The sequence below is a fragment of the Thermobia domestica genome, chromosome 2 (assembly GCF_964235325.1).
Source record: "Thermobia domestica chromosome 2, izTheDome1.hap1.1, whole genome shotgun sequence".
In the NCBI taxonomy this organism is placed as follows: Eukaryota; Metazoa; Arthropoda; class Insecta; order Zygentoma; family Lepismatidae; genus Thermobia; species Thermobia domestica.
The window spans coordinates 119,100,580-119,125,804 of record NC_137455.1 but is presented as its reverse complement, the minus strand read 5'-3'; the positions used below and the strand labels follow the sequence as shown (position 1 = coordinate 119,125,804).

At 35.0% G+C, this 25,225-nt stretch overlaps 2 protein-coding genes across 4 annotated transcripts in view; one reads left to right on the top strand and one right to left on the bottom strand.

Moving 5' to 3' along the window:
• The window catches only part of LOC145675040 (uncharacterized), a 29,232-nt gene extending 8,718 nt beyond the window's left edge, over nt 1-20,514 (bottom strand). Inside the window, exon 1 of one of the 3 annotated variants that reach the window (XM_081745409.1) lies at nt 20,358-20,514. The gene's annotated coding sequence lies outside the window, so the exon portion shown is untranslated. Of the gene's footprint in view, nt 1-20,178; nt 20,326-20,357 lie in introns of those variants that run through there. The other 2 variants (XM_081745414.1, XM_081745410.1) reach the window with 2 other exon arrangements.
• The window catches only part of LOC145675050 (N-acetylgalactosamine-6-sulfatase-like), a 230,930-nt gene that overhangs the window by 47,074 nt on the left and 158,631 nt on the right, over nt 1-25,225 (top strand). The gene's annotated exons all lie outside the window — the stretch shown is intronic.

The window sequence follows — 25,225 nt, the reverse complement described above, 5'->3', positions numbered from 1 at the left end:
GGTGGAGTTTTTGAGAAAATGGCGTCCAAACATAGCGTCTTAATGAAATTTTTAGCTTTTCATCATGCCATAACGTGGGATGTAATAATCAGAAACGCAAGTCCTTTACATTTTCAAGAGGCCTTATGGAGTAGATTTCGATGTTAGAAGCAGATGGTTGATATTGCTCTTAAGGACAGAAAAAACATGTTTGAAGTTAGCAAAAATTTCATCAAAGTTGGCAACATTGCGAGTGAATTGCGCGATTCCTATTGGACCAATAGACGAATTTTGGCCCTCCACTGAAACATACAACTTTATACTCTTCCTGCTATTGCGATTATGTTACTAAGTACACTCGTTTCTCTACAATAAAAGTTTTAATTTGACATGTTTTTCAGTTTTTCGAGCAATCCGAGAGGAGGGCGGCCATTTTGGAAGGCTGTATATCGAAGAAAAATTTTTTTTCAGCAAAAAGAAAAACTATGGGTCTAATAATTTTTTATGTAGTTTCTTATTTTAAAATATAAGCTAAATCTGAGACAGTCGTGTGGACCACCCTGGACGATTTGAAATGGAATCACTCATGTAGTATGTTTGAGATTTTTGTGGGCTCTGTGGCTCAAGGGAAAATATGTAAATCGGCTGTAGCATCAAAACTATTCATCCCAGGGCCACTCTTTGTATCTCATTCTCTTCACCATAAAGCAAAACTTTTTTTTAGTAGCATTCGCATGATCGTATCCTATACCAAAGGGGAGATATTCGCGATAAAAAAGGGATTTTAAAAAAAGAAAATCCCTTTTTCCAACATTGAGCGGATATTTCCCGCATTTGGTACACTTTAGGGATATTTTACGGACGCAGTTGGAAATACTGCTTTACTAGAAACAAAACGGGGTATGAATCATGATCCTATGATAAATAGTATTGACGAAATAGATGATTGAGTGAAAGTTTACAAAATACCTCACAAAAGCCATAATTTAAAAGGGTTAAACAAGACTACATCTGATATGCTTCAGCTGTACGCGCCTTGTGTTTCCAGGCTAAACTCAATCCTTGCAAGTCAATCGACAAATGTCATTTAAAAGATGTTCAACAGAATAATGTGTTACCGTTATATCTCACAGACACAAAGACAACATTAGGCTCCCAACTTTCAAAATTATACTGCATGTGAAAACACTAGAACTAGTTTATTAATGAAAGGAGAAAGAACACACCAAATCCTCTGTAGGTGCGAATTCAATAACATACATAAAGTGAAAAAGTGATTGACTGGTCCGCGACTCGAACCCGGTATCTCCGGCATACCATGCTGATCCGATCTCGGGTTCGAGTCCCGGTCCAGTCAATCACTTCTTCACTCTGTATGTTATTGAATTTGCGCCTATAGAGGTGGTGTGTAAAAATAAGTTTAAATCGGTTGTTTTCTCTTTTTATTAACATATGAAATCACAACCATCAAAAGGAGTTCTCAATATATGGATACTGGATTGCTCAAGCACAACAGCTAGGCTGTGGTACAAGCCATGAGATCTGAGTAGAGAGCACCGACTACAGGAGTGAGAGGGTATTTGGCTCTTTTAGGAAGCCAACTAAATGGCGTAGTGGTTAACGCACCGGCACGGTATAGCGGAAATTACGGGTTTGAGAACCGGTCCAATCATTTTTCTACTCTTTGTATTATAACGATAATGTTATATATACTCCTTAAACAACCCTTGTATATACAAGAGGATTTCTTAGAATCAGCACGCAGCAAGACAAAATTCTTGGAAATCAAAAAACTGCGAAGTTTTTCGCTCACAAGTCTTTCTATGTGTGTGGGGTCGCTCGCCCACTTCTCTCTTCGCACAGCCTAATTTGGAAGAAGAATTCGTCCCAGCTTAGCTTTCTCCCAACCTCTATACAAGCTGAATTGCAAAAGCAAAGGCGCAACACCGGACTAATGCTATTATTTGCATATTTTATGATAAATAGTAATTATTTATATTACCATTTGCTTAAATGTGGTTAATATGCTTTTAGTAATGCAATAACTAATCAGTCAATTCCTATCAGAGAAGCAGCTACTTAAAAACTTAACGTTTTATAGGAAATATTTTTTGTTCTAATAGTCTATTCATACGCCTTCATTGTGTGACAAGACTGACGCTTACACAAAGCGCGAACACTGGATTTGGTGATGCGACGAAGTAGAGACGACTGTGCCAAGTGTCTTATATAAAAAACCCACTCATAAATAATTTTAGTGTAACGAATATACCACAACCAACGTTGTTAATATTTTAAAATGTGGTAGTTTATTTGCTATCGTTAGTTTATTTTAAAATTCATCCTGGAAGAAATAGTATCGGGGAAGCGTAGAAGAAAAGTGATACATCTTATGAACCTGTACTTTCCCGACCCATGGTAGAATGACAATCTACAAGGAGAAACCAGCAGCAAGGAGAATGGAATCTAACATCTCGCTATAAAAGGCTAAGTTTGTTAAGATGGACTGTGCCTACATTTTTGGATTACCGACCCCCAAGTCCGCTATTACTTACGCGACGCTGACAGTGCGACCGGTAACAATATTCGCGCGCGATCGTCAATCTCGAAAATGGGCCAATGAGTAGCAACACCCACATAGTGAATATCTGTAGTGCAGAATCATATTTGTGTTTACAATAAATTAAATTAAAAGTGCTTACAATAAATCGATAGTTTCTACATCAGTTAAATTTTTTTTGATCCTATTAAAATCAATATTTATGGTAAAAATCAACTAGGGACAGATTCCATTTCAAATCGTCAGGAAAACTACAATTGGTCCCCATCATAGTCCCAGATTTTTTTTTTTATATGGGATCTACATGCAATATTATTAGATCCATATTTTTTCTTTTTGCTGGAAAATAATTTTCCTTACAAAATATTGCTCGAAAAACTGAAAAACATGTCAAATTAAAAATTTTATTGTAGAGAAACGAATATACTTAGTAACGTAATCGCAATAGCAGGAAGAGTATAAAGTGGTATGTTTCGGTGGAAGGCCAAAATTCGTCTATTGGTCCAATAGGAATCGCGCAATTCATTCGCAATGTTGCCAACGTTGGTGAAATTTTTGCTAAATTCAAACATTTTTTTCTGTCCTCACGAACAATATCAACCATTTGCTTCTAGCATCGAAATCTACTCCATAATGACTCTTGAAAATGTAAAGGAATTACGTTTCTGATTATTACATCCCACGTTAAGACACCATTTTCTCAAAAAACCTACCTTTTAAAAAATGTGAATTTTTTACATGTATTGGGGAAGTACCTAAGTATTTAATATCTGTTAACCGTTCATGCGGCTGCAGCCCCTAACATTCTCAATTAATTATTGAAATTTCGATTTTTGTACTTGGAATGTAAATATTTCCTATGGACATTTAGATCCTATACACAAGGCGATTTGAAAGGGAGTATGAAAATGTTGAGAGAGTAATCCTGACATCAAATCTAGTAGAAAAGTTTCTATAAGCATGAGTCGAATTCCGCTTGTTTTCGAGTTACAGGGTTTCCAACTCTGGACCTAAAATCGGCTCGCGACAATGGAAAATAAAATATAAATTTCGCGTTACTATTCGGTATTTTCGAAGTTTCTCATCAACCCCTTTTTTACGACAGAAGAGGAAATATTACGTTATCCTTAAAAAGTTGCCGGTACGTCGTACCGCTAGAAATAATATATCTATATTTATATCTATATCTACTGTATATATATATCTATATCTACTGTATATATATATATATATTCAAAAATCGTCCCCTAATGCCACTCGAATTTGAATTAAGAACTACATTCTTTGAAGAGCATAAGTAGCCTGTATTTGAGAAGATCCTCCACTTCACTGATGTGAATTGCACACAATATTAAATTAAACTAACTGAGAGCATATGAAAGGAAATCACTGAGTGCATATGACTAGTGTTGTATTTAAAAAAAAAAAAAAAAAAAATCCAAATGTCTGTTTTCTTTCTGGCAAATATTCTTTATTGATTTATGTTGCAGATTACTGAAATAATCAACAGAGCTTGAGTTAAAGCCTTCGTAACTTACAAATCGTTTGTTTCTTTGTACCTATACGAGCAAAATTGTGTGATTATTCCTTCCGGACCCAGGTTATTTTCGGCGTTTTCCTACATTTTCAGTTTGTGACTTATTGCTTAAAAACCATTTATTTGATTGATATGGTTGAGGCCTTGTTTTCTAGAAAATGGATGTGGCTATTGTTTGGTGTAAATTACATTGCATTGTTGCCAACGGGTGGGAAATTGAGGGAAATATGGGGTGAAAATTTACAACAAAATCCCTAACCGAATTTCAAAATATTTTTGTATCTAGCACCACTGCTGTCATGTGGGTTCAAGTCACCTAAAAAAAATGATTTGATGTGTTGACAAGGTACAGTGAAATCCTGAAGTCGCTGGCTTCCATTCAAAGAGGGAAAGAAAAAAATCTCTGTCATCATACACATGAAATTTTGACACTTTTTACGCCTCACAAATAAAAACCAACAGATATGCCGGGACTACAGCTTCTCTAATTGTCCTATTGAAACTTTTGATGGTGTGTTCTATAGGCCAAAAAGAAAGATTTCAGGTAGTGGTACGTTTGTTTCAATGTAGACAACAAGAGGAGGATAACAGACAAAAAAGGGAATTTTTCCAAAATGTTTCCCTAAAATCGAGAATTAATTGTTTTGGCTGAAAAAACTGCCATCAGACAGACGAAAACTATCTGAAAATAAACATTGGTACCCCAAGAATATATCCTACAAGTATCATGGCGATATCTAACAAAGTAAGCATGAAATTAAAAAAAAAATATATATCTCATTCTACCTCAGAAATTCACCATTTACAGAACATGATTTATTATAAACCTCAACTATACTTCCCCTAATTATTCTAGTAAAACTTATGGTGCGCTGTGTACGCTAAGGACGAGGCTTTTAGACACTGGTACGTTTGTTCGAATGTAGCCAACAAGAGGGGAATAACAGACAAAAAAAAAGGGATTTTTTCCAAAATTTCCCCCTAAAATCTGGAATTAAAATTTTCTGTAACTGGCAACACTGCTATCAGACACACACACACAAACTATCTTAAAATAAGCTTTGGTATCCCTCTAATATATCCTACAAGTATTAAAGTAAGCATGTCAATAAAAAATATCTCATTCTACCAAAAAAAAAAAATCAGTTTTCCATTTAGAGAACAAGGTCTATTGTAAACTTCAACTGTACTTCCCCTAATTATCCTATTGAAACTTTCTATAGTGCACTGTGTAGGGCAAAGACGCGACTTTCAGATACTGGTACGTTTGTTCCTATATAGCCAACAAGAGGGAAATAATAGAGACAAAAGATAATTTCCCCCAAATTTACCGCTAAGATCTGGAATTAAAATTTTCTATAGCTGGCAACACTTCTACCAGACAGACTCAAACTGTCTTCAATTAAACATTGGTACACCACTAATATATCCTACAAGTATCATGGCAATGTTTAAGGAACAAAGTTTCTGATTACCAAAAATATATTACGGTAAGCAGATTGGGAAAAACTAGAAAAATCAAGGGTTAGAACCTAAATACGAATATTTCGTGCGCTCCCTAATTACTCCATTTTAACGATCTGTACTCGCGTTTGTACATTAAGGAGAAACGTTCGACTGGCGTAAGTTGACTTGCACTCGGACGTATAGGTACGGATATATAAACAAAAATTTAGAATCTTTTGCCCAAATTTAGGGAAATTTTAACTGGCAACACTGCGTGCAGGCCCGTCCAATTGATGTCAACAATTAGGTATCCATCCGCGGTATCTACCGGGCAAGTCTTAAGGAGGTCTCTCTTCAACGAAGGAAGCTACAGGGAAAAAGAAGTAAAGGAAATTCGATACCTAGAAGAGAAAGAAATTAATACGATAAACTAGGGTCCAATCATATTTGGCAAAAATAATGTCCCGATATCTTAATTAGTGTTCACACAGGAGCGGATTTAGAAAAATGACATAACCGTGTGTGGCACTTTGGCCACCTGGGTCCGAAAGGGTTACGAGAGTACATTTGATTACATTGTTTTGACTACTAACTCGTGTTGTTGTAGTAGTTATAGTCTCGACTAATAATAATATCGTTGTTGTAAACAATAATTTTATAAGGAAAATTTTCTCTCCTTTTTACATCTTAGTTCTAATACTGTTGGTGAGAAATGCAGGGTGTTTCAAAATGAATATCGAGGTTTTATTCTTCGTAGTAATTATTACATTTTACGTACAATTATAAACAATACATCAAGTAAAAGAGCACCTCAAACAGTCTTTGCTACAAGTGTTCGATGTGAGCTTCAATCGTCACACGGCACATATCTAGTCGATAGGCGAGAAAGGCCCATAAACTTTCCGACGTATGGCACAAAACAGATTCAATTTAAGGGAGTCTGGTTTCACCTGCAACATCTCCTGAGGATTTGCTGACCGCCAGATGCGAACATTATGAGAGTTCACATTAGCTCTTAGGTGAAATGTCGATTTATCACTGAAGACGACACGATCCAGAAAACCTTAATTCTTATGCAGCAATATTTCCTTTGCGAAATTAACACATAAACCGTAGTCTGTAGGCTTTAGACCTGTAGCAACTGCAAACAATAAAGACGTAGTTGAAGGGTCTCCAGACTGTTACACTGTAACGACAGATTTAGTCTTTATCGATATACAAAAAACTTTCTGCTCTCTAGTCTCCATCTTTGCTACTACTAGTTCTTTCTTTCTAACGGCAGACAGAAGAAACAATGCATGTGAATGCGTGCCAGGGGCGGATTCAGGGGGGGGGGCGATCGCCCCCCCAGAAGAGGAAACTTTCTTATTGTAGATATATATAAATAAAACTCATCCCAAAGTTTGGAGGCCTTAAAACTAGCAGTATGACAACCAACCGCCCCCCCCAGAAGTCGGTCCTGGATACGCCCCTGCTGCATGCGTACAAAACTGTTTGAGTTGCTCTTTCATTTGATAGTATTTATAATTGTAAGTTAATTGTAATAGATACCACAAAGTTTCAAAACCTAATATTCATTTTGAAACACCCTGCATTGCTTCAAATTGTGTCACCCTATATTCATGTCTTGTATGTACTACCATGAGCAAAATAAATGACGCGTCTCTTTATTCTGAAGTTTTTTGAAAATATCTCCATTTTCTTTATATGTTCGAAATTTCGGAAGGTTTCCCCAGCAGGACAGGTTAATAACAAACCCGTTTTTAATATTTGTGTTAGATATTAGCTTAAAATAAAGAAATTAGAAGCAAAAAACATTAAATCGACAGAAATCTCGAGAATTACCAACTCTGCTAAAGTGGGAAATTTTCAAGAACGCGAGGGAATTCTGCAGTTCAACACGAAGCAGCGACATCTATGTCATTGAGAGAGACGTGGATTAGATCTACAAACGAAACTTTTAACGAAACATTTCTAATGTGTCTTATTACATGCATTATCAGCGAACTCCAAATATATGAATCTATGCTAAGTATTAACGTATAGATAGAGCAAATAGTGGAAATTACCTATGGAAAAAGACGAATTCTTAGCACAATCGTAATGAAAAATCGTCTTTACCGTAGAACAGGGTCAGTTCACGTACGAAAACAAGTAGCTCAGTTAGTTAAAGCAACTAGTCTGTATGCCGAAGGTATTGAGTTCAAACCCCATGGAAGTGCCGTTGCAATTTTTATTACTGTGGTTATTTTATTTATTTTTTATGTGGGAAAAAATCAAATTGTAACATATGTGTAAAATTCATGACGATACCAAAAAAAAAAAAAAAAAAAAAATGCCGTTCTTGCACTTGCATTAGTGTCTCTAATTTTTGTTTGCAAACAGTTTCGTAATAATTTCCCCTGTGCTCACTACTCACTACATGCTCACTGGTGCATAACGAATGTTTTCCAGTAAATGTTAATTCTAATTTGGAGAATTTAATAAAGTTTCACAATGTTTCTCGCTTGGTAGTCTTCTATCTACTGTTTTGGACACTTTGATAACAGATTTCCCTATTAAATGTTTAATTTCCCCTATATATATTTAATTACAGAAAAGTTTTACATGTATTTGTCTTAAATTGAAATTGTTTTGAATTTACCACATGAGGTAAGTAGCCCGAAGGAGGAGAACTGAAGTAACTGATATTCTACGTAAAAGCAACCTATTGTAGAATGATTATGCTTCTTAACTTCAGCACATAATCTTTACGTTGGTCAGACAGAGAAAAACCCTGTTTTTTCCTCTCCTATGACCACCCATCTTAAAGCTCTACATGTAATGATTCGTGTCACATAATTTCGGCTCTCCAAAGACATTTATTATTATTATTATTATTATTATTCCTGAATATGCCACCCTTACATAATGTAACTTTAGATATCTTGGTTTAAAGTGCTTTCTTTAGTAATAATTTGAGCAACCATGTAACAAAATTTAAAATGTATGAGGGGGCACGAAGTTTTATTCCCCCCCCCCCTCTCTCTTTTCAGCACCGTCCCAACAGAAAGTATATAATTTCTGACAAGCAGAGTAGACAAAATGAATACGAAATATATTTAAGTAACCTTTCCTCCTTCGTGAATGGAATATCACGTAACATTTTTTATTCTACTGAAGACGACCCTAGGCCATTATGGTTAGGTAACAAAAGAAATACCTAATATATTTATTGCGCCCCTTGACTGTAATATTACCTCTTCTTTATTTGTTCGAGGCCACCCTACATAACCAAGAGTGACAAAAAGAATAGGAAAAGTGTCTAAAGATTACAAAACACTTTATATTTTGTCAGAAACAAGGCAGTGTATACACAGCATTGCTTTCGTTAACAAGTGTTTCACCGTTGAGTCGCTTATAAAATTAGGCAGAATAAAGTTTTCTAGAGGGATTTGTCCAGGATGGTTTTGTGTCGGGCTAATAACGGTGAGTATAATTATTTACATCACCGTTAAAGAAATAGCAAACTTTCTGAAAGGAACTTACTTAGGAAACATCAGATCCTCCTTCTACTTAATTGCATCTGGCGTTCTGAATGAAAGTTCTATGGGACTATTAGAAAAATATATATTCCCGTTTCCACGCTGATGGTAGAATTTCTTAAGCAGTTATTGAATTACGTTCGAAGCATACACGTAAATAGCGCCCCCGCAACCCTGTGGCTTGGGGACCGCACAAGCTGCAAGGCCAAAAATATACAGAAAGTACGCAGGGGCGGACCAGGCCAAATTTTCACCCGGGCAAAGTGACTTTTTGGCGCCCTCCCCCTAGTACTAGCCTATATTTTACATTTTATCATAGTGTTTTTAATATTTTAAACCCATTTTTCAAAAAGACATTCATTACCTAGGAAAACTTCACAAAGAATATGGCCCGCTATAAACAATACGAACTCCCCGCCCCCCGCCTGGTCTTGTGGCTAGCACGCCTGCCTTCTGTGGTACCGGATCCAATTCCCGGTGGATTACTGTTGAACGATAATTGGGATTGGGTTCAGATTCAACTATAATTAGTATCCACATCTCCTTTGGCCATTAAGGCATAACCGTGGAACGCTAAACTCAAGCAAACAAACAAACAATACTTATACCCCCGCCACTCTTTATTCTGCATGCCATCTCTCGATTTTTCGATACAGCCCCCTTATTACTATTAAACTCTCTTCTTCCATGGTTATGTAATTGCCACTACTTTACAAGAATATAAACCAAAAACGTCAGTAGAAAACACGTTCTAAAATTTACTTTCTGAGGCTCGTTTTGGCGCCCTCTTTCTCTGGCGCCCCGGGCAGTCGCCCAACCCTTGGCACGCACCTGAAAGTACGGACGCATAACTAAGGACTGCGGAGGAGAGGTTAACCTTCATATTATGCCACTGGTTTGACGTGTTTGATATGTTCAGTGACTGATCGGTTAGTGAAATAATTTCGACGGTTACTGATGTTTAAAGTTTAGCTGAGACAAAGTTACCTAACCAAATACATTTGATATCGCGATGTCACAATTTGATTTTTCCTCACCTAAAAAAGATAAAAACAATCAATAGTAATAAAAACCCTTACTCGTACTGGGCTCTAACTAACAACCTAATTCGTACAGACTAGTTGCTCTGACCAGCTGAGTTTCGATTTCTTACGCGAAAGAAGTCTGTTATATTACGAGGCATGCTTTTCATTAGCAAAACTGTTCGAAGTAATACGAACATGGCTCAAGAACAGAGACGGAACTGAATTACCACTCGATTGACCTTGAGGCCAAATCACCAAAGGGTAGCTATAAACGTAAGTTCAGCATGCATTTCTGTGGAGTTCTGTTCAGTATTCCTATCTGCCAATCACGCTTGTTTGTAAGAGTAATATTTTACAAACCTAACCTTTCGATAGAGCACAATAGCAAAAGAATAAAAGGGAAGGAATTCTTGCCCTTGTGAACGTTGGATACCACCATGTGCAATAAAACTGTCGCGTCTCCTTGAAGTGATATTTTATCGAAAATAACTCTTTTCCCTTTATATATCCGAAGTTTTTGAGGGTTTCAAAATGAGGAAACGTTACTGACAAACAAGGACGCATTTAGGGGTGGGTACAGGGGGTCCGGACCCCCCTCTGAAATCCCAAATTTTCTGTAAATTTAGCCTAATTTTTGGGATTATCTTTTAAAATTTTATTATAATTTATCCTAATATTGAAGTCGGGCCCCTTCCGAAATAAATTACTGTATACGTGCCTGCTGACAATTTTCAATATATTCGTTAAATAATATAGTAAAATAATTAAATTAGGAGCAAAAAGCTTCAACACGGGCTAACTTTTGTCCACTGCCAATATTGTTAGAAGGGATATTAATAGCAAAAACTGCTAGTCAATGCTGAACCTTGAAACTTCACCCCGAACAGCAAGCCTATTATTGAGAACTACATATGAAACATTTTATCAAAACTTATCTAGCTTTTATCTGGCATGAAATTATTATATACACCAAAATGCACTATCCTAAAATGTGTAACTAAACATTGCTTTACGTATCTACGAAGCAATGAAAATTATTTATCGAAATATGTGAGCAGGGAATTCTAACAACCAGCCATTTTATTTAAATCGTAGTAAACCCTGTAACCGGGCGTTAACGTGAAGACAAAGGTTGGTCCATTGGTAAAGTGTTGGAAGAATATAAACTCAATGTTCGTAGGTTCGAATCTATCCACTCACCATAACATTTTGTTCTTATGTGTAACGATGAAATAAGAAAGAAAAAATGTATAACCGTTAAGACAAAACTTCAACCAAGTCTGAAGAGAACAATACTAAAACAGTAACACAATGACGTCAACCAAGAATTATTTCATGTAGCGTTTGGACGAAATTACAACTGTCAACAATTGTAGAAGTAAAAACAGGCTGATAGGCGTAATGTAGTCTAGACTTCTGAATGCATTTACTTCCTCAAAACTTCCGTCTCGTCATTGGTATGCCGTTAGTCATGGTAAAACCTTTCAATTGGAAGTGAAATGACAAACTAAAACAGTTTTAAATCAATAAATGTCTATGTGTAAAAGTAGGTGTCTCTTATCTGTAGTTCTGAGTTCCTTTTACTTTGAAATGACAAATGAGAGAAGAAAGTATGGTGATCGAAAAAAAAATCAAATTTGAGATTTCAATGAATTTACACGTATTATAGCCCCTAATACCGAAAAAGTTATTTTTTGATACATGTCCATCTGTTCGTCCGTCCGTCCGGTACACTTTTCTGTGCACTCGCCTAGAGGCCAACCGTTCAACTTATCTGCACCAAATTTTAGTTTAAGATTTTCATAGTATTTCCTATAGTTTCTTTTATTTCCCTCCTACTCCCAAAACAAGGGTAGTTTCCTGTACGATGAAAATAGAAAAAAGATATTTTCTCATAACTGGCTCTAACGATCTTGTTTTCTTTCTTTTTTTATAAATCAATATTTAATTAGCAACCCTATTTTGTGGTATAAGGCATTTATCTGAGAAAAATCTACAAGCGGTACTTTATACTTAGGGGTGAGTTTTTTCTCAGTGATTTTCTCAAAATGGACTCAAGTGTTTTCGTTCATATTTCATAAATAAATATTTCATTAATAACTTAACAATATGGCATAAATAACTCGTTTGTCCTAAAAAAAATGCGAGGGGTAGTTTATTCTTGGTGGAATGTGTTGTCTGGGCGATTTTCTCAAAAATGACTCAAAAGAGTTTATTCGTATTTCAAAAATACATATTTCGTTAATAACCGAACAATATGGCAAAACTAGTTTGTCCTAAAAAAAAATATATATATATATATACGAGGGGTAGTTTTCTTGGGGGTGTTTTTCCTTAACGGTTTTCTCTAAAATGAATCAAGCAATTTTGTTCGTACTCAGAAATAAATATTTCATTAAAAACCTAATAATATGGAATAACTCGCTTGCCCTGAAAGAATCCTCAAGAGATAGTTTATTCGGGGAGTTATTTTTCCCTCACGATTTTCTCAAAACTTACGTGGACAATTTTATTGATAATTCATTAATAACCCTATATTTTAGTGTAAGTCATTTCTATGAAAAACAATTACGACGGATAGATTATTTTGGGGGTCAAGGTTTTTCCCAACAATTTTCTCGAACGACAGGCGATTTTGTTCAAATTTCGCAAATAAATATTTCATTAATAAGCAAAAGGATATCTTAACTCATTGTTCGAAACAATTCACAAGAGGTAGGTTACTTCTGACGTGTTCTTTTTGAACGACTTTCTCGAAAATGACTCATTTGATTTTTTCATATTTCATAAACAATTATTGCATTAATTGCTCTATTATATGTCTAATGAACATGTGCTCAAAGTGTGAGTTAGTTTTGTAGTGTGGATTTTCTTCAATCGAAGTTTTTTATTCGATAATCTGACATTCGATGTATTTGAATAATACGATATTTTTTTTCGTATTATCCAAATACACACTTCAGTAACAACTGCGGCCTAACACAGTTAAGAAATTGGATTGAAAAAGTTTAGTGCGGTGGCCCTGTAATTGAATATTTTTTGGTAGGTTAACACCCTAGCTTTTTGTGGTAAACTCAGGCTTTTCTTTTTCGAGCGACAAAAGAGAGAAGAAAATATGCTGACTGTGAAAATAGTATATCAAATTCAGATTTCAACGGATTTACATACTTCATGGCGTCTACATACCGAAAATGTGATTTTTCGATACCCGTCCTTCCGGTCCGTCCATTCGGTACACTTTTCTGTGCAGTCGCCTAGAGGCCATACCGTTCAACGTATCTACGCCAAATTTTAAACTTAGGGTTTACACAGTATTTCTAGAGGAGATTTTCCAATTTCTTTTCCTACCGCCTAAAATAAGTGTGGTTTACTAACAGCCGAAAATCGAAAAAAGCTATTTTCTCCAAAATGGTTTTAACAATTTTGTTTATTTTTCATTAATCAATATTTAATTAACAACCCTATATTGCAGTATCAGATATTTCTCTTAGAAAAATTTACGAGGGGTAGTTTATTCTTGGAGGTGACTTTTTCTCGACGATGTTCTCAGAAAGGACACTGGCAAATTTTGTACACACTTCATAAACAAATATTTAACCTTGCAGCATGGTATAAGTCAATTGACCTGTAGTAGCTTATTCTTGGAGTTGAATTTATTTCCAGTGAGTTTCTCAAACACGACCAGTTGGCAACCCTGTATCTCGACAACGAAGCTGAACTCGAAAACTGCAAGAGGGCTATTTGTCTCCTTTTGATGTCACGAATCATCTCCCGAAGTTTGTGGACATCTTTCAGGTTCACCCTTAATGAAGCTTCTTTTCGGAAAGTTAACTATTAAGAGCCTGCCTTACTAAAATAATATAAAATTTACCATTTTTCTTTTGCTTGTTTATTCATCAGTGAAAGGAGATAATGAAATACAAGTCACTACAATAATAGATAATGATATTCTACAACAGAAAATATGAACCTGAAGAATGTTCAGTGTTGCCATCCATAGAAATTACAGTGTTACCAGAAAAACAATTTCCCTAAAATCTAAGTTAAGGTAGCGAGTAGAGAAACAAACTCAACTGCATTTGGTTACGTATCATATTGTTTTGGTTTCCTGTGAACTACTTTTTAAATAATAGTTGTATTTAGTTTGTAATAAACAAAATAGTTTTAACATACAGTTATTAAAACTAAATAATAATGTTAATTAAAAAGTAGTTCACAAGAAACCAAAACAACACGATACGTAATCAAATGCGGTTGAGTTCATTCCTCTATTTGCTGTCTTAACTTAGATTTTAGGGAAATTGTTTTTCTGGCAACACTGTAATTTCTATGGATGGCAACACTGAACATTCTTCAGATTCATATTTTCTGTCGCAGAATAGCATTATCTATGATTGTGGTAACTTGCATTTCATTATCTCCTTTCACTGATGAATAATCAAGCAAAAGAAAAATGGTAAATTTTGTATTATTTTTAGTAAGGCAGGCTCTTAACTTTAGACATTGTTTATTTAAAAAAAAAAAAAAAAAGTCACAAATGCCGTTATTAATTTTAAGGCAGAGAGCTACTTTTGAGAAAATAGATCTTTAAAAATAATTTTAAAACTTAGACTTTTGTTTTCGAGACATTCCAGACAAGACGAGACATTTTAAAAGCTATCTCGTGTCCAAAACATTTGTTACGTCTTCTTTTGGATGTCACAAAGCGCGTCTCGTCTCTTTCTCGAGACATGTCTTATCTCGTGCGCATTCGTTAACACTTGGGAAGGATTATCTTTCTACTCAAAGCATTGTTTTTATAATGGTTGCATATTTATGATAATTGTCGTCAACATAAATTACAGTTCTTTCAGTTGAATTAATTGTTTATTATTATTATTGAAATTAAAATTAAATGGAATATCTAGTTTAACGTTGCACGATTATGGACCTACGCTAAGGGAGAATGATGATGAATGAAATGATGAAATGAAGAAAGTGGGAGGAAAATGGAAAATTCCAAGAAAACCCATACCCATGCACACGGTATTTGTCTACCTCAAATTTCACTTGGCGCGAAGTGGAGTCGAGCCACGGACCCCATGAATGCTCTATTATTATTATTAATAATAATAATAATAATAATAATAATAATAATAATAATAATTGAAGTGAGCTTAACGATTTTCAACCGTCCGATTCAACCAATGTTTGGGCGCCTGTTCGTTCGTCTACTCCATGACAACTTTACATAAAAGACATTTCCTTTTAATGTAACTAGTAAGTGCCTTTTAGCTTTGAGAAGTAACTATGCTTGGAATTTGAAATCTGCAAAATATAAGAGGTAAAATTAACCAAATGGTGCAAATTTACACTAATGTATACAAAACAATTTTGCAATATCAATTACGTGAATCTTGTCCCATAAAGAAGCCGAAACCCCTACACCGAAGAGCCCTCCGAGATTTGATCATTGTCCACAAGGACTGAAATTGTGATTTGAAGCCAAGACTTTAATATGAAGCCAATAATTTCTTTAAAATAGACGAAAAATTCGAAAGTTATAAGCATTTTCATATATTTGCCTTTTCCCATAATGGAGCCGTAGCACACTATACTGATGAGCCCTCCCGACTCCAGGATTTGATCATTCTCCATCGGACTGAAATTGCCATTTGGAACCAACACTTTAATACGAAGCCCAACATTTCTTTAAAATAGACGAAAAATTCGAACGTTATAAACAGTTTAATATTTTTGCCTTTTCTCATAAGGGGCTCGTATTAGCCTACACTGAAGAGCCCCACGAGATTTGATCCTTGACCACTGGGACTGAAATTCTCATTTGAAACCAAAACTTTAATATGAAGCCAAAAATTAAACTTTTACATCGAGATAAACTGACTGGGTTCCAGTTCACCCCACTGTTATGTTTAGTTTAGTTAAGTGGTAATTTGTGACAGCTTCACATCATCAAAAGAATCTTTCACTCCCCCTCCAGAAGTTTGTGCTGGATCCGCCACTGGATTCAATAGACATTTTTCCTATTCTTTTTATCACCTTGTTGGGGCTCCCTCGTACAAATAAAGAAGCGGTAATATTACAATCAAGGGGCGCTATATATTAGGTATTTCTTTAGTTACCTACCCCTAACCGCACAGGGCCATCTTTGGTAGAATGAAAAAATGCTACGTGATATTCCAATCATGAAAGGGGAGAGGATGCTGTAAATATATTTCTTATTCATTTTGTCTACCCTGCTTATCAGAAATTACTTTCTGTTAGAAGGGTACTGAAATGAGAGGGGCAAAATAAAACGCCGTACCCCCTTCTACATGGTTGTTCAAATAATTACTAAAGAAAGCACTTTAGACTAAGATATCTAAGATTTAAACTAAGAAACTAAGATATCCTTACATTATGTAAGGATGGCATATTCAGGATTATTATTATTATTATTATTATATGAATGTTTTTGGAGCACCGAAATTTTGTGAGACCAACAATGGAATGTAGAGGTTTAAGATGGGTGGTCATAGGGAGAAAAAACCAGAATTTTTTTCTGTCTGACTCTCTAACGTGAAGATTATGTGCTGATGGCAAGAAGTATCATCATTCTACAATAGGTAGCTTTTACGTAGAATATCAATTACTTGAGTTTTCCTCCTTCGAGCTACTTATCTCATGTGGTAAATTCAAAACAATTTCAATTTAATACAAATACATTGTAAAACTTTTCCGTAATTAAACATCTAGGGAAAATTAAACATTTAATAGGGAAATCTGTTATCAAAATATCCAAACAAGTAGATAGAAGACTATCTAGTGAGAAATATTGTGAAACTTTATAAAATTCTCCAAATTAGGATTAACATTTACTGGGAAACAACGCGCCAGCGAGCATTACGTATAGTGAGCAGTGAGCACAGGGGAAATAATTACTAAACTTTTTGCAAACAAAATTAGGGATGCTAATGCAAGTGCGACGACATTTTTTCTTTTTTTGGTATCGTCATGAATTTTACACATATGTTACAATTTGATTCTTTCCCACATAAAAAAATAAATAAAATAACCATAATAATAAAAATGACAACGTCACTTCCATCTGGATTCTTGCCCGCTACCTTCGGCATACGGACTAGTTGCTTTAACTAACTGAGCTATTTGTTTCCTTACGTGAACTGACCCTGTTCTACGGTAAAGACGATTTTTCATTACGGTCGCGCTACCAATTCGTCCTTTTCCATAGACAATTTCCACTATTTGCTCTATCTTTACGTTAATACTTGGCATATATTCATATATTTGGAGTTTGCAGATAATGCACGAAATAAGACATATTAGAAATATTTCGTTAAAAGTTTCGTTTGTAGATTTTATCCACATTTCTCTCAGTGACATAGATGTCGCTGCTTCGTGTTGAACTGCAGAATTCCCTCGCGTTCTTGAAAATTTCCCACTTTAGCAGAGTTGGTAATTCTCGAGATTTCTGTCGATTTAATGTTTTTTGCTTCTAATTTATTTATTTTAAGCTAATATCTAACACAAATATTAAAAACGGGTTTGTTATTAACCTGTCCTGCTGGGGAAACCTTCCGAAATTTCGAACATATAAAGAAAACAGAGATATTTTCAAAAAATTTCAAAATAAAGAGACGCGTCATTTATTTTGCTCATGGTAGTACATATCAGGGCTAGACCTAGGGAATTTGCCGCCCAGTGCAATGGCATCATATGCGGCCTTCCCCTTTCTCCAGAAAGAACAAACTCACGATTTTAAGTATGCTATTCCAGCATGAACAACGAAGGGGAGGAAAAAATGCACTCAGAAAGGCTTAAATACTACAAATACAATCTGTTTTTTTCTTTAAATAATAATCTATTATGTTAGTGAAGATAAAGCAAGCACACCTAAAAAAAATGGTAATCCTTTTCATAGAATTTAATATCGAGCTTCGATCTCAATATATCAATTTGCAATTAAAATCCAACTAGCTTTTTTATCTTCATTTCTTGATTTTACTTCTACATCTATTAAAAAAAAAAAAAAAAAAAAGTTTCCGCCTTCAGTGATGGAATTTATTTGACAATGACATGACTAGTTCTCATATCAAAACTGTGATAACTAACTAAATGGAACAGGTATTCGCTACTATTCGAGAATTGTGTTCTTGTATTTAACAACAACCAAACAATTTATGCTGGTATTTGTTCCATTACTTGTTTTAGCACTGTCCATGTGACCTTAAACTATGAATTTAGTATTCAAATAGAAGGTCAGCTTAGTAAGTGTAACTATCATTATCATGAAGTCTGTTCCCAACAAGAAATATTTAATTTAAATAATATACTTATGACAAATTTTGTCGAACCCTCCAAACTTGCCACTCCATGCAAATGCACGTGTTGCACATATGGTAGAGCCAGCTCTGCATAATATATATTTTTAATAAACAAATTATTTATATATGATATTTAGAAAAATACTAGTAGGCAAATTAGTATTAGTTTTTACCTTTAGACAAGTTATCTGAATCTTATACGGTTCGTTACATTATTTTCGTACTTATTAAAGACCTGCTTTCAGGAAAAAGCAAAATTTCATTTCTACTTTTATTTCTTAGTTGATATTGATGAAAACTGCTGAAACACGAATTGTTAGTAGGTATACTACTCATATAAATTGTAAAATACTTGTAGCGTATCAGTATCTAGCGTTTAATTTATGTTGCGTTTTACGGTAATTACACCTACATAAAAATATTTCATACATAAGTAGACGTAAGATGCGTTACAAATGACTACTTGAAAAAAACGAGGCAATGTTTTGTTTCTAAAAAAAACGTACATTTCTGAAAAAATACGAACGGTTTTTTTCTACTTCCAACACTATACATGACTAACTGTATTAGAAAGATGACTATGTTAGATACTATTTTTCCCCGGCGGTGTATTTCTGCACAATGTACAGAAGATGGGTTTTATGTTTACAAGTGGAGCGCTACTAGCATGAAACCGTATCAGGTACTACTGAAATTCGTACCATAGCTAAAACACTCCTTACCACTACCCGCGCTTACGCATATACCCACCGTCGCTGATTCGCCTGCTCCCTTTGCCTGCACTCCCACACTACCGCTCGGACCCATAGCTTCGCCCTGCCCTAACTCAAGATAGCATTCGTGCTTTCAAGTGGCCACGTAGCGCAGGTGGTCTTTTGCACTAAAATTTTATGCCATACATCCGGACACCACATTTATAAGCAGATCGTAAAAGAATTTTAATTTTTCAACAATTACTTCTGAAGGACCCCTTATATTTTATGTATGCCAAGTGACATATTTTCATGTCGCCCAACGCAAATCACTTAGGAGACAATAGGAAGGGATTGATTGATTGATTTTGAGTTTTACGTCCCGTTCAGCAGCGAGGCTATATGAGACGTGGACCTACTGATTAACGTGGAATCCGAACCACATGAGCTCCCGCCGGGAATCGAACCCGGGTCTCCCACGCCAAAGGCGCGTACGCTAACCGCTTAGCCACGGAGGAGCTCCACAATAGGAAGGGAATTAGTGAAAGCACTATGAATTTTTAACAATTATTTCGAATAGGCCTAATGTGCCAAAAGTAAATCTGAATATAGATGAACGAACTTAATTTTTAAACCATCATTCCTAATGAAGTCTTTAAGCTTAACGTTCAGATTGTATTTCTGCTTGTTGGCCCTTCAATTACACTTGTATCAAATGGGTAAATATCAAGTAGCATAGTGAACTTTTCCTGTAAAAGGATTAAATAATTACTGAAGGAATATGAATATTTTATCAATTATTTCTAGTGATATCTTTAAACTTAACCAACACGTTTTTAAGTTCTTGTAAAGTATTTGTGTCACTTCGTTTCAACCATAGTCAATGTTGCAACAAGCAAATTAACAACATACTGCGTAGCGAAAAAATTGTAACGAAATTTTTCCAATACACGTTCATCATATTGTGCTTTCTTTAACTTTTCATGCTATCACTCACACATCACATGTTATAACGAAATCTGATATAAAGAAAAATGTCAATAACATTTAAACTTGTTTCTGTGCGTGTCTCGCATACTATATCTCAGTACCTACGCATATTAATAATCCGTCTTGCAATTTAAATACCACTGAAAAGCCGGCTGCCATGTGATTCACACATAATTACGTCATACCCTAGAATCCGCAATATTCCTAAAATAACAAACACCTAAAATAGGGCATTCCCTTCATAACAACCATATTCGTATCGTAACAACCAGACACTTACTAATACAAAAACAATAAACATCAACAGTGCAATTCAATTACCGCACCAGCTTTGGCCGTACTCCAAACAAAAACTACGATTATGTCCTTTGTACGACAAGCACGGACAAGCATGGAAATTCACAACGTGTCAAGATAAGCAGTATAGCAAACTGTTGTTTTCCTTTGAGCTTACCAGTTTCAATAGTTGCAACGTTGCCAAATTATGTACTTTACACCACTTACGTTGTGGCCTGGGATGGAATATGGATGTCACAAATGGAATTGACAGGACACAAGTTGAGAAATTAGACCATTCAACTCACCAATGTAGACAATTCGAGGGTGATTCAAAGAATTTGGGTAATATAAACAAATTACTGTGTTTTAAGCAGCTCTATTTATACCTTCAAGTTTACTTTCCAATGACGATAGAAGAGTGCATACACATACACACAACTGGGGTGGTGGATAAGGGCGCCTGAAGAAAATTTTCTAGGGGGCCCATCTCCATGGTTGTTATATGACATCTGGATTTAATATATGTGGTTTGCTATATTCGTTATACATTTTAGTGAGCCAGCGGACGGCCCCCTTCTCCCCTTTAATATATGCCCTTATAGTTGTTGCTTTCAAACCAATAGATAAAAAAAACAAAAAACACTGAAATGTTGTAGGCTACCATGCAAACATTGGTAGGCACTACATGTTATATGTTGGTAATATGTTTTACATACTTTGTGACACCACAAGGTTAATAGTGTTGCCAGTCCAATATAAAATTGTATTTAAAAAAACACCACATCAGGTTATTGCATCTTTCAAACTATGATCATGATGTGGGGGATTTCGAATGAATAGGAACAAAGATAGAAGTGATTGAAAATATGATTAAAAAAAAAAAGACTTTCTTTAGAGAAACTGTTTAAGTATCTTATGCAATTGCATAGATGACTTTTTATAAATGTAAAGATCTCAATTCCGTCTACACCACTTGATATCTCAAACAGTTCTTGAGATATGGTAAATACTAGTGATGTCGAAATCGGTTTCTGAAAAACCGGTTTTAGAAAAAAGTGAAATTTCATAAAAACTAAATGTCGGTTTTGAAAACCGCTTTTGCGGGTTCGGTTTTGAAAACCGCTTTTGCAGTTTCGGTTTGCAAAGCCAGATTTGAGGTTTTCGGTTTTCAGAAAACCGGTTTTCTCAAAACCCGAAAACCGCAAATGTCACAAAAATTCTACAGCACTAATATCAAGTAAGGACGAGAAAACAGCAAAGAATCTTTCCCCACTGCGGCATCACAGTTGCCTGATGGAGGAAAATTTCCCTCGGCGTAGGGAAAAAATGCTCAAATTTTGTAGAGGGGAAAGAAGGTGTTTTTTCTTAAAATGCATTAAAGTGTAGGGAAATTCTTGTTGAGTATACTTTTACAATTGGCAGAATAAAAAAAAAGTTGCAATTTCTCACAAAGAGGCACGGCTATCATTATTGGGAAATAAAAAGATACAGAATAAAACATGATCGGTGTCTCCTTCACGTATAAACTATTGCAGGTGGGGAATTGCGATGAGAAACCAGTCAACACATGCAAAACCACAACATTCACATTTATCGAAGTGGCAACAAATTAACAATAAAATTGTGTATTGCGATCTAGATTTTCTTTTTCTTTTTCTTTTCTTTTTTTCAACGAAAGGAAGGTGGTGCTTTTTTGTTAACAAAAGAAAGAGTAGCAGTACTATTTTTAAAAACAAGGGGAAAGAGTAATAATAATATAAAAGATCTCAGTTTAAGTGGATGAGATTTCAAATTGAATTTCATGAGTTGCATGTGTAGTGATCTTAAATAGGGATATACCTTATTTTCTATTTAGTTTAGTGTAGCCATATTACTCGATTTTAGCTGGTACCATCCGATTTTCAGGTTTTATATTCATCCCCCGCTTAAACATATCTTAATCACGAAAAACCACCCGCTTTTTGGAATTGGAGAAAAATCTAAGACGACTTAGTTGATAAAGTGTTGGTATATTCAACGTAAACCTCTACACCTGTGACAATCTCAATCGCGATTGAGTTAAATTTGGACTCGCGCTCAGGCTCTGGGCTATCTGAGCAGTACGCGTGTGCAGGGCCATTGGTTAATAAGGGATCTGCTCTAATGCACAATGGTTTTCGTTGTGTAGTTCATGTGTTTTTAATGTAATGTATTGGAGTTTCTATACGAATGAATATTCGTTTGTAGATGTTGTGACAAACATACTTGAATTATTCATGCCTTCATAAGCTACAAGAATGCAGAACGACAATTTCAAGTGTAATTTTAAAGACTCTTATACAAGCGAATTTACGTATGTTAGCCAGGGCAGAACTCTGAAGCAAAATGTACGCTCTGGAAAACTGTGTCGTTTGAAAAGTAGACTGCAGTGAAGCAAACTGAACCCCAACTGATTTTTATATCTTTTGTAAATTAGACCACGAGGAACACGAATCTAAAGGAATTTTGACATTTCGAATTTCGGAGCTCGAGATATTCGAACATAAAGTGACCAAGGAAGTAAACTGGACCCCACCTGATTTTTATATATTTGTAAACTATATCACGAGGAACACGAATCTGAAGGAGTTTTGACATTCCGACTTCCGGAACTCGAGATATTAAAACTTAAAGTTTAATATAGACGCTATGTATCTATATGAAAAAAAAAAAAAAAACAATATTCTCTATACGAAACATATAATGTCCTTTGAGATATATAAAAGTAACCAAGAAAGTTCTGTCGCTTTTTGTGGAGATCTGTGTTCAATTGGTCCTCACACCGTGAGTTGAATGCAGGGTTGAAAAAACGTTAAAAAAACAAAAAAACGTTTTTTATGTTTAAAACGTTTTTAACGTTTAAAACAATGTACTTTGTTTTAAACAAAAAAACGTTTAAAATGTTTATTTTGTTTAAAACAATAATCTAAATAGGCATATATATTACATTTTTACACTCTTAGGTACTGCTTGCCATCTATATTCAACCGCTAGAACTTCCCTAATCTCGATCTCGCCAAATGTTCAATTCCGGAGAAAGAAATCGGGAATTTCCCGATCTCCGTTCACAAGTGCAGAGGGAAAGAAATCTTTTTAGATACTTATGTTAGAAAGCGACATTTTTTTTTTTCAGCTATCGCTTTCTTGGAAGACTAAAGATAAAATCTCAAGGCAGAAATATTTTAAACTGAGCATGAAACTTTTGATAAGTACTAAGTCAAATTCGAAATATTTTTGCCTTGGAACCTAGTTGTAAATCTTTCACAAAGTGGTAGCTGTTCAAAATGAAAAGACACATTAAGAATTGCGTATTTTCAATTAGAATCTATTATTTTCATAAAGATACTAACTCACACACACAATTAATTATAATGTCAGTGATAGGCTATATGGTGTTCATTGGGTCAAACACTCCAAATAATAAAGATTCATCTTACACTGGAGAAATAGTTATTCTTCGTTTCTCATTATCATTTGAAACAAATACCGGAGAGATATACTAACCTCATATTCAAATGTGCGGTGTTGAAATGTATAACTCGTTGAGATATGATGCTTTACTTTTTAAATTTTCAATACTTCCGCGTACTCCTAAAACATGTAATAAAGAAATAACGTCCATTTAAAAATATATTCAATTATAACTCAGCAATCTTCACAAAATTTGTAAATGAACAGTGAAAACGGCATCTTTCCAGAGCTTGTAGTTTCCGAGATATTATTGTTAAAAGAATTTGCCACAAACATATAAACTTTTCTTGAACACAAACATATAAACGTAGCATTTTAATATATAAACATTTCAAAATTTTCTTTTTGCTGCAAATGAATATGTGCACGCTTTATGGTAGTTTTCGACGTACTAATACAGTGTCGCTTCTTTCTGTCCTTCATTTATATACCCTGGTAATTGTTACAGAATTTTCTTCAATGAAACTGTAATTCCTTTCAATTCCAGGAATTATTAATTGACAATCGACGTTCCCATTTCAGTATTTCATCATTTTTGCCGAGATATTTGGGGAAGAAGTCCTGCTATTTCTGGGGGGGGGGGGAATCACCTCCTAGAAAATTTCTGAGGGGGACACATCCCCCTCATACCCCCGGCTTGCACGCCCATGATTAAGCCAATAGTTATAGATGTACTACTTCAAGTTTGAGTATTGAATTCCTTATAGTTTAGAAGCCAACCATAGTCCCATATTGTGGAACGAAATTCACTTGTTTAATTGTACGATACACTTGAAAATGCATACGCAAAATATATAGGCTACCAGTCTTAATGATTGAACTTCTCGTTTAGAGCACTGTAGGAAATATTTCGAAAACTATAGGGGTATGTTAACCTTAAAGAAATGGAAAGAATGGGAGTACCGTTAACTCCTAATTCGATCAATCTCATTTGCGTGAAAGTATTTTTGTAATGGAGAGATGACAGTAATGTTGGGTTTTGAAATCATTTTATTATTTCAAAACCAAAATTAAATTTCGATTTTTATAACAGATGTAGCCTATGGTTTCAAAAACCGGAAAACAGGTTTCGATTTTCAAAACCAAAAAATCGGCGTAGCTTTTTAAAACCGAAAATTAATTTCTGTTTTAAAATAACACGATTTCAGTTTTTGAAACCGAAAATCGATTTCGATTTTGTAAACCGAAAGACCAGTTGCGGTTTGGAAACCGAAAACCGCTTTCGGTATTCAATATTCCATTTTGCAAAAAGCCGAAAACCGAAATTGTCATAAAATGTGAGCAGCACTAGTATTTACTAGTGCTGTCGAATTTTTGTGACAGTTGCGGTTTTTCAGAAAACCGATTTTCTGAAAACCGAAACCGCAAATGCGGTTTTCA